Source organism: Mixophyes fleayi, chromosome 5, assembly GCF_038048845.1.
Source record: "Mixophyes fleayi isolate aMixFle1 chromosome 5, aMixFle1.hap1, whole genome shotgun sequence".
Lineage (NCBI taxonomy): Eukaryota > Metazoa > Chordata > Amphibia > Anura > Limnodynastidae > Mixophyes > Mixophyes fleayi.
Window position 1 is genome coordinate 239,474,777 of NC_134406.1, and position 11,457 is coordinate 239,486,233.

The 11,457-nt window shown below is 40.1% G+C and overlaps 1 protein-coding gene across 3 annotated transcripts in view; it reads right to left on the reverse strand.

Annotated features, from left to right (window-relative positions):
* The window catches only part of PAG1 (phosphoprotein membrane anchor with glycosphingolipid microdomains 1), a 194,793-nt gene extending 183,803 nt beyond the window's left edge, over nucleotides 1-10,990 (reverse strand). For all 3 annotated transcript variants that reach the window (XM_075213707.1, XM_075213705.1, XM_075213701.1), the window contains exon 1: nucleotides 10,700-10,990. The gene's annotated coding sequence lies outside the window, so the exon portion shown is untranslated. The remainder of the gene's footprint in view (nucleotides 1-10,699) is intronic.
* Between the last annotated feature and the right edge of the window lie 467 nt (nucleotides 10,991-11,457).

Below are 11,457 nucleotides of genomic sequence, written 5' to 3' on the forward strand. Positions count from 1 at the left end.
CAAGAAAGCGGGAAGGATGAGGGAAAATGCTCCGTACCCTCAGGGGGTCCTAGATAGAATCCCGGACAGTGCAGGAGAATGGCCAAGTATGGTGCACAGCAATGGGGTACTTTAGCAACAACCATATGTTCCACATCCTGCGAAGTCTCACAGTAGCCTCACAGGATTCATGTTGTTCTGTAGTTTCAATTTACATCAGCAGCGGGTTCAAATACAAATTGACCAGAGAACTGCTTAAAGATAAAGCAACAAATTCGCTGGGAAAAACAGAGAAAACAGTAAAGGAATAGAACTATTACATGTGCAAGTAATCAGTAAGGCTGGAATGGTGGAATATAGTTTAGTACACTTACTGTTAAAGTATTAGTAAAAGATTTTATTTAAACAGTGTGAAGCATCCGTGTACTCACTCCATCTCTCTCTCTGGTGTCTATATAAAGGGAAGGTTTTCCATGCTACAAGCTAGAAATACATTTCTATCAAACAAAAGCCTTAAATGCAATCAGAGCTGTATCTTATGTGCTTTATCACCACGTGATAGTCCTTTATTGCACAAAAGGGATTAAAACCCAATGATCCCCTCCGATTCCACTTAAGTCATCCAATAACTGTGTCTACTGCCCAAGCCTTGTCATCTCTAATACAGACTGCGCGGCTGAACAATACTTCTGCCAGCATGTGCAATTGAGCAATGTTGGTCAGTCCCAGCATGCATCAGGGGAAATCAGCCTCTTATGGAATAATGAGGCTTCTCTGGGGATAGGAATAGGTCTGCAGCAGATGGGCCAAAATGTGTCTTGCTGATCTGCAGCCTCAACAGGTAAAATACAAATGTGGGGATGAGCTAGCCACAATTCTATCTTGTGGTTAAAAAAAAAAAAGCCTTTATCTATAAAATATTTCTTTATGTAGAGTCAACAAAATCCACCGTACTTTAAAATTATTAACAAAGAAAGTAATTAGATAAAACAGGTAAGAGAACCTTGCCAACAAGCTTACAACCCAGAGGAAAATAGAAGGATTGGTCCAGCCAATTTTCAATGGGGAAAAGAGCTTTGTGTGGCTATATGACCCAGTCACACAACAATGTTGGTTTCCGGGGCAGGAGGTTGTTGTAATATAGAAATGTAACGTTTGAGTGAATGTTAAGACTGGAGATCATTCTGAAGAGGATTTTTAGTGTCCCATGCAAAGAGCCAAGTTATATAATTATAGATGTTATTTCCTCTCAGAGAAAGAAACTAAAAGTTTAGAGAGACTTTTAATGAACCTCCCTAGTGACTATGTGCAAATAATAACTTCCAATACCAGAGCTGTCACTATTAAAAACACACTGAGTCCTAAACTGGGTGAAACAGTCTGTCTGTGAGCTTGTGTCTGAGCCCTGACCTGTGTCATGTTTTAAATGCCCAGTGGGAAAAGAAAGGACTTAAAAGCGCTGCCATGTATAGAAAGGTGTTGTCAGAAATGACAGCTTGTGTACTAGAGATCCTTATTGGAGAGTAGTCACCAGGCAGGATCTTTAAAGGACTCTTTGACCTTATTCACCTTATCTGTATTCTTGAAGCTTAGCAATGCAACATGCAAACGTATGTGTTTACTGACCGCCATCCATCAACTTGGGATACAAGTGACAGCATAGTGTGTAGGACCTGAATGCTCATATTATTATAGTAAAGCCGTCTCCATTGATGTTCATTAACCCTATGTTTCTACACTGCCCGACATTCTCTTTATTAAACAGCTTAGCAGAGCTCCTCGTAACTGTATACAAAAAAAAAAAAAAAATAATAATAATAATAATAATAATAATAATAATAATAATAATACACAAACCACTGTGATAAGGGGTCTGTATGCATGACAAAATAGTCAAATAGCAGCAATAATTGTACTTATCGCTCATTTATCATTTTGCTGAACTTTTAAGAACAGGTTTCTGAATAAAAGATCCCTGTACTAATCATTCACACTTCAGTTGGTATTCAATGTGCTTCCGAACATCGCAGCTGCGCACATTTCCGCGTACTACGGCACCCCAACATTGCAGATTTCATCCCACATCTCAATGGGGTACGAAAAGAAATCTGCAGTGTTACATCGCCAGGGAGTTCCTCCTGCAAACGTTCCGGAGGCACTCCGCAGACAAATGAATCACCCCCATATAGTGTTTCTACTGCTAATGACAGTCTGTTTTATTTAATATGCATCGGTTGTCTACAGGTTATGGAGCTGTCTAAATCAATGAGATAGACAGATATTGCTTGTAGGGCGTATAAAACAATAGCCTCAGTGAGACACAAACAGCATTCCTGTCATAAATACATTTTCTAAAACAAGTAGGGTGCACTTTAAATGACTGAGGTTGATTATTTATTGCCCATCTATTCCTGTTAATCGCAGAACGTAATGAAGCCTGTGGTAGTCAGCATATCGCTGCTCTTAAGGGGGTAATGCAAGTATGCGGCCATGGACAATCTACTTTAGAAAGCATTGTATATTCTCCATCCCCGCATACTTACATTACCCCCTTAACAGCAGCGATAACAGCGTCGCGGATGTAAGGGACGTCATGAAGCCTCGCCGGATTCTTCATTCCTCGTGATTGGTTGCAGTCGCTTTCCACAGCAGCCGTCATCGATCCTCGTCGGAAAGGAGCCCTTCGGACTCATCATGAGGTAAATTTTATCGGATTAGTCAGTGTCCTTATAACGTACCCCACCCAATGCAGCGTAACATTTTGCAGGAGTGCGATACTTTTAAAACAGTGATCTTTACATGTGATGAAATGTAACATGAATATAAAGAACAAGAGGGGAACAGTGATAGAAGGTATGGGCTTAACTCCTGGCATATCGCTATTTTGTGGGCTGAACCAATATTCAGAGGCTGTATCCCATCAATTCATCGGGACATTACTGAGGCAGGAGACAAGTGATGACAATTTTTCCTAATAAAATGATAGGATCCAGTTTCAAGAACATACAAAATGGCTGCTTCCATGATGCATAGCCAACAGGTACATTTTAAGGCAGTAATAGAAACGTTAACTATACATATGTAGAAACCATATATTATAACTTAATAGAAGAGAGAAGAAAGTGCTGCTAATCCTACCAGTTGTAGCAGTATTTACACAGTGTATAGACGCAGGCTTGGCAAACCTGTGGCACTCCAGGTGTTGTGAAACTACAAGTCCCAGCATACCCTTCCAGCAATAAGCTGCTATATATTGGCAAAGCATGCAGGGGTTTGTAGTTTCACAACACCTGGAGTGCCACAGGTTAGCCAGGCCTGGTATAGAGCAATCGTACAGCACAGCTAGATCTGTGAGCAGCCCTAGAGAACCCTACAATGACAAAACATATTGATTTCAATCTGTAATTTCACCAGCTGTGGCCTATTGACACTCATCAATATTTCTGCCATTAACAGAGCAGAGGTCTGAAGCAAAAGTAGAGGACTGATTAAATTAAATTGATAGATTATTGTGCATAGAATGGATTTTGGGTTGTATTTATACACAAAAAGCATCTGCAAATAAGTACATTACATAGATAATTCACAAAAGCTTCCCCAAAATAAAACGTGATAATGAATTCACTACAAAAACAAAACAAAACACACAAACATACAGGGTTTATAACATATAATAGGGATAAGCGCTCTAATCCTGTAATGACAAAAACACCTTGCCACAAGCTGCACGCAGAGAGACTCTCCCAGGACCTCAAGTAAAATTGCAAATAGTTTCTGCAGCGCTCAGTGACGGTACATGTAACAAACCACATCTACATACACACTTAAAACAGTACTTTAGCGCGTAGAATTAATATATGGTGTTCCACAACGATAAATGCACTAATGTCTCTCCAGCTCTCAGGTAGACTTGACTCTAATCAATATAGTTAATAAAGCATAAATACCATTGTAGGCTCAATTCTGAACAAAAAGTATTACTCTGTTTGATGGTATCCGTCCTCCCAAGAACTGCAGTTTATGTATTAAATCCGTAATGCATCTGATGATAACCACTGTGTTCCTGGAGAAAGGCTGGCCGCCTGATGGTAAGCGCTGATTGTTGTGTCAAAATCCAGCCAACAGAATGCAATCAGGGGATTCTGGGTGTTGTAGGCTGTATCTTGGATCCTCCGGCAGTTTGCTCTGATGAATCTGTGACCACCGTCAGTGCCCTTCTGATCCAGGCAGGTGCGTTCAGAACCCCGGGACAAGTGCAGCCAGGTACTACTGTTGCTCTCGGCTATGCAGTCTGTGTTTACTTAAACAGGGTTTCAGTTGTAACAGTTTCGGTTTTGCCCAAATCCAGAGTGTGCCTCTGTTACATAGGTGAACAGCAATCTTGGTCCACAGGCAGAAGTATCCAGCCTACCAACCTGTCCAGGAAGGATAATGTAAATCTGAGACAGTGAGGCTGTGTTTAGTAGCACAGAGCCCCACTGAGTAATACCATATACAGGGTTTATCCTGGATAACAGCGATTTCTATATCATCTGCTATAAGGAACATGTTATATAGTCAGCTATAGCCATGCTGATAGCATTATTCATCAGTTACATGAGGCAACATCACTACTCACCAAATATGTTTGAGTTAATGCAATACCTACTGTAAATTATATAAATATTTGATGTCACCAGTGATTTCTGTGACCATATACACCGATCACACACAACATTGAATCCACTGACAAGTGACGTGAAGAACATCCATCAACTCATTACAATGGCACCTGTCAAGGGCTGGGATATATTAGGCAACAAGTGAAGAGTCAGTTCTTGAAGTAGATGCGATGGAAACAGGAAAAAATTGGGCAAGTGTAAGGATCTGAGTGACTTTGACAAGGGCCAAATTGTGATGGCTTAACAACAGGGTTAGAGGATTTCCACAAGGTCTTGTGGGGTGTTCCCAGTATGAGGTGATTAGTACCTACCAAGAGTTGCACAAGGGAGGACAACCAGTGAACCGGCAACAGGGTCATGGATGAGCATGGGGAGCGAAGGCCAGCCCGCATGGCCAACCACTCAGAAGAGCTAATGTAGCACAAATGGATGAAAAAGTTAATGCTGGCTATGATAGGTGTCAGACAATACAGTGCTGCATATGGGGCTGCATAGCCGCAGACTGGACAGAGTGCCCATGCTCATTTCTGCCCACCTCGTACAATGGGCAAGTGAGTGGCAGAACTGGACCAATGGAAGAAGGAGGCCTTTTCTGATGAATCACAAATTTATTTTACATCATGTGAAAGGCTGGGTGTGTGTGCGTCATTTACATGGGAAAGAGATGGCACCAGGATGCACTATGGGAAGAAGGGAAGCTGGTGGAGGCACTGGGATACTCTGGGCAATGTGCTGCTGGAAAACCATGGGTCCTGGTATTCATGTGGATGTGACTTTTACACATACTACCTACGTAAACATTGTTGCAGACCAAGTACACCCCTTCATGGCAATGGTAATCCCAGATAGCAGTGGCCTCTTTCAGCAGGATAATGCACCCTGCCACATTGCAAAAATTGTTCTGGAATGGTTTGAGAAACATGAAAGAGTTCAAGGTGTTGAAAAAATGCTTTTATATATAATAAAATTATTAACCACCCCAAACCCACCACCCAGGAGTGTGGGGAAGAGCCCTAGCGCCATCAGTACACCTAGGAGAGGGAGTCCGCTTTTTTTTTTTTATTATTATTTTTGTGCTGACTCCCACACTGGAGGTTCACCAGCTATAGGGCCTCCAGCCAAGGCTGGCAAAGTCTACTGCTGCCAGTAGTAAAATCAGGGGGACTCCCAACACTTTCTCTCAGATTTGTTTACGTAGTTCTATCTCATTTGTTTGTATTCTTCCTTTTCGTGCACCAGTTTTTGTGCTTTGGTGTTGTGAACGATGGTATCGTCAATTAGCTCCTGGTTACAGGGGAGTTCAGCATCTGGGGGAGTTTTTCCAGAAAAATAAGAGAGTTAAGATGACATTCTGGATACAAGAGATCACTAGTTGATATGTCATATTGTTCTGGCCAGGATCCCGTAATGTTTCTTCTGGTAGCCACCCTATAGGGCGAGTCTTAGAATCTCTTAAAAAGCGTTTATATTTATTTATTTTCCACATGGGTTTAGTTTCAACAAGAAAACTTTGTTTTTTCACAGATGCACGTTTAAAAAATATGATTTAAATGCATTTGTAAACACATCTAAATAACACGTGGTTTATATGCATTTTTGTACTTGTATTTTATCACCTAGGGGTGAGTGGGAGAGTCTGCAGGTATATCCCCATAACTGCGGAGGGCAAGAGCCACTCGTCCTCAGTGCACTTCACAGAGGAAGGATATAACCTCAGACCACAAAGCACTGGACCAGGGAGTATATTCCTCCTCTACTGCCAGCCATGCACAAGCATGATGCCACAGAGCATCCAATACATTCCTATGCCCCTTAGACCAGATTAAGAACTGGCCAGCTCCTGGATAACTCCATTATGGGTTGATGCGAAAAATAGACTTAGCATCCACTACATTACCAAGCATACGTAACTCTCTTTCAACCTGGGACAAAAAGCTACAATTAATCTCTGACTTTACTCTCCCATCCTCCAATCTATCGATTATTTGTTAATCTAAATTGATCCCAAACTTACAACTGTTTTGTTGGCACGAGCAGGGTGTCATTAAGCTTCATCACCTCTGACTAAGGACACCACACGGATTTATTTTTCCCATTTACACGAACAATGTATGAGACTTTTACTAATACTTACAGATCCGACATTGGATCCAAACTCAGGATTATTCCTTTCCCACCCTGAACCCCCCTAATTCTATTAGTCTTCCTTTGTCCCCTCTCAGGTGTGCAGGTGGTATATCCTCCTGGTACCAGTCCCTCCCGACCACTGTAGAAGCTCTTACATCGAATATACAACTCCAGAGGGAAGCGGATTTCCAGCTGTCCTTATCGTAGAAGGAATGGGACCAGATTTTTCAAAATGTTTTTAAAATGTCCAAATGCATTAACGACTCTGAAATTTTAGTTACACTTATTCAAAGATTGTATTTGACACCCGAGGAGATTCAGAATTTTTTGCCTAATGTTTCTGAATTTTGTTTTGATCCTGCTTCATACTTTTTGGAGCTGTCCGCAGATTCCAACCATCTTTGTAACCCCTCTTTCCCCCTCCCAGAGATGACCCTTTCACATCATTAACCCCCTCAGCTCCAACGCCATAACCGCTATGTATGGGGACATATCCTTATTGATACTAGAGCCGCAATCGCCCAATGCTGGAAATCTCCTTACCCTCCACCTATTTCAGTAATCACGGCCAAAATCCAAAAAAGTTATAACATGGAAACCATAAGTTTCCCATTCTCATCTTCTGCTTTGTCTTGCCTAATTAAACGGCTCAACTGGAGCATTCGTTACACTGAGAAATTAGCCCCATCCATCGGCAAAACTAGCGAGCTGTGGGCCCCGGTGCAAGGAGGGGGATCTGTGCCCCCAACCGTGTGCCATTCAGCAAGCCCCATTCTCTCCATGGGCACCGATACACGCCACCTGAAGTACCTAAGGTAGTTCCACCACTGGGCCTACCACTTTTCTCCTCTCCTCTATGAAGGTTTCATTAAATTCTCGTACAGGCCATGCATCTCTCATTTATGCTCTCTGATGTACTTGTACGGTAACATGTAATTCATTCCCCTCGTTGAATGGTTTCCCTCCCTCCTTTCCTGTTCACTTGTTTGATTTCTGTTTTTGTTCTTACCTTGCAAAACCAAAATATTCAATATAACTGTTATTGTTTAAGTAAGTATTGTCTGGTGATCACTTAATATAGCCACTACCCTATTGCAAATAAAAAAGAAAAAAAAAAAAAAAGATCATCATCATCATTTATTTATATAGTGCCAACATATTCCGTAGCACTTTACAATTGGGGACAAACATAATAAACTAAAACAGACAAAGAGATGAGAAGGCCCTGCTCGCATGCTTACAATCTATGGGATGAAATTATATTTCTAATAAAGTTCAGATAGTTCCCAGCTATGGTATTGTGTGTACATATTAACCTGAAATAACTATGGACTATTACTCGACAAAACACAAACCGGATTTTTTTTAACCCCAGTATGTTTTTAGAACCTTTCTGATACTTACAACACACTAAATAAATGCACTTAGTTTAGAAAAAAAACTAATCACTACCACAGTTCTTTTCATTAGGCTACAAGTATTCTATAAAAAAGAAAAAAAAGAAAGCCATTTTCTTCACTTACCCACCCTGTCACATGGAACAGTGGAAATTAGCGTGAATATTGCATGACAGGATGGCAAATTAGCTTTAGTACACCTACAGAAATATCACACAGTTTTAAGGACATTGCTGAGGTACAATTAACTGTACTTGGTTAAATGGATTTAATCAGTTACGGTTCATAAGAAGAAAATGGAAATTTAAAAATGATGGTTAAGACACACTAGCATTTAAGCCTGAACCATTTTCAGCTCACCTATTAATCAATAGCAAAACACAGCTCCAATAACTCAATCTGCAGTCAAAAGGTTATTGAAAACTGCACTTGGGGCTAGATTTACTAAACTGTGGGTTTGAAAAAGTGGAGATACGGCCTATAGCAACCAATAAGATTCTAGCTGTCATTTATTTAGTGCATTCTACAAAATGACAGCTGGAATCTGATTGGTTGCTATAGGTAACATCTCGACTTTCTCAAACCCTCAGTTTAGTAAATATACCCCTTGATGTCATCGGTGCGAGAAGACACAAATTATATTACATTTTCTTATGCACTGTTTTATACCATACTTCATGAAACTGAACCATGTAAATGATACATCACGGTTTCCAATCGGGAACAATGTGCGGCTATTATTAGCTTCAGACCAGCTTTTGAAATTCAGTAGATCCATTATTCCAAACTTGTAAATATATTTTGCAGAGCAAAACAGATGTAAAATTACAGGGTGTAAAGAGTACAACATTTAAACCGATCATGTTTCAGCAATTCATTCTCATGCACGCAGTAAGCAACACCAGCCCTTACCTAACAAATACTACTTAGAAAAGGGACCTTTATATCAGAATAAGTAAATTAATAATGTACCATGATCTAAACATTTTAGCAGATTAACCAGTACAAAAAAACAAACCATGTCATTTAAAATTAAAAACAGAATATTGAAACCAATAAAAATATGTTGACTACCTTCATGTAACTTTAATTTATTGGCTTGCATGTTCATCTAGCAACTTTTGCCATCTATATGTATTCATGCTGTGCTTTCTGATGAGCAGGGAAAGATGCTTTTTTCATTGCCCTGTGACACTACATAGCTCTTCAGAGCGCTCTGCATGGCATACCTATGTACACAGAGAACCTTTCAAATGTACACAGTATGTCATCTCTGCTGGCAGAAAAGCCAGAGAAGGAAATAAGAAAAATAAAGCAATGTATTTAGTAAACATTGCAAGAGCCTATATAAAAGGTACAGGTAAAACAGGTTGTATAAAGGTGGAATTCCGCTTAAAACTACAATCAAATATTTAAAGCCTGTGTGTCAATAACAGCCCACGTACCAATAGTTTTACATGGATATAAATTTATAATATATTCAGGCTGTGAGAATTAATAAACAGCGTAATCGCAGGGAGAGGACTCACGGGTGGCGGGGGATTATAGTAGAATTTTGCAGAGTTCCCCTTTAAGATTTAATACTTTCTGCATACATCCTTCTAGAGAACAGGACTTCTAAGCTACAATACCTGGCTTGGACACCAATGCTCTCACATCACAGATTGTGGTCAATAGGCAGATTGAGAAAGATGAAACCCAGGTCCCTAGTGATATAATGATGTAATCTCGATTATTCAGGACATTTTAACTTATTTACAAAGAGTGGTTTATTGACATATATCATATTACAAATGTTAGAATTGGTATCTATAGGGGAATAGCACCTGTGCATGCTTGTTTTCAGCTAAAACAAGCAAATGTATACTGTACATTTTAATAGGATTCTCATCTTGCACAAGAGCAAAATATATCATTTATATATAAATACACATGAAACTAGATCATGGCAAAACTGAGTGTCATTATATACTGTCATCATATCCATACAATGAAAACCTTAGTTATGCAAAATTGTATCTATTTATATAGTTAAAGAGCCAAAAACACCTACAAGAAACAATATAATTGATTAGATTTGTACAGAACCAGGTACAGTATAGAGACTATCAACCATTGCAATGCTTTACATCAGCCTTACACTAGTATACTGATATTGACGAAGTCACATCCATGCATTTTCTATATAAATATATGCTGCTCTGTATATATGGTAACAGATGACCAGCACACCCAAGAGATGGGATAAGTATTAAGCCAATAATATGCTATTCTACAAGGAGCCCAGACATGTTATTGGTTAACCTGCTCTTAAAGAACACATCTAGCACCACATACTGTATGTAACACAAGCCTTTTTTATTTCTATAGAGTTAGATGTCATAGAGGGAAGAGGTTCAGTGACAACACTGACACCACCTAGCAAATTATGTTTGTTTTAGCATTCCTAGAGAGCAAAAGTCTGCAGAGTCCTCTCTGTGTGTAGCATTGCCCTACAACAAATATATATACCCATATATAGTATTAGGATCTCACCAGCCAATGCACTCTCCAGTCACCACTGCACTTCAGTCTCCTGGTCCAGAGCCGGAAAGGATTCACATCATCCGGGCACAAGCCACCGGCAGCAGATTAGGGATTGCAGTGTGATCCCCCCTTCAGCACACACAGCAGCTGCCGCCTCTGCAGACCCCCGTGAGCTGCACTAACATAACGTACAGCACATGTGTCTAACACAGCACCTGCCCCTTGTCATCACTGCTCAGCTCAGGCTATCCCCTCCACAGCCTGTATATCTGCAGCATGCAGACACTTACCTCCCCCTCCCACCTCACTGGCCGGGGAGGGAGGAGCACAGCTTAGTTCCCACGTAATGAATATTCACACTGAGGAGGAGTCCCACTAATTGCCCAGCACATCTCTCACACCCACTTGTTCCAGGCATGACCTCTCCTATATGTGCCTGGCATCTCTACTGAGGTGGAGAAATAAATCTGTACTTACAATATATTGCAGATACCATGTCAAAGAAATAATTTGATTATTGTAATATTGATATTATTTGTCACAGTTAATGGAATTAGAGGTTACCTTGTTTGCAAAATAGCAAAATAAAGTTTCATACAATTGGAAACAGATTAAATATAAAGGCAAGTAGTGTACAATACATAATGTGTTTAAAAGGTAATGTGTTTCATTTTAGAAATTAATATATTGTTGCTTTTTACCTGAGTATACTTTATTATGAATTATTGGAGTAAGCTGTTTATTTTTCTGTACATTTTAGTTTCATG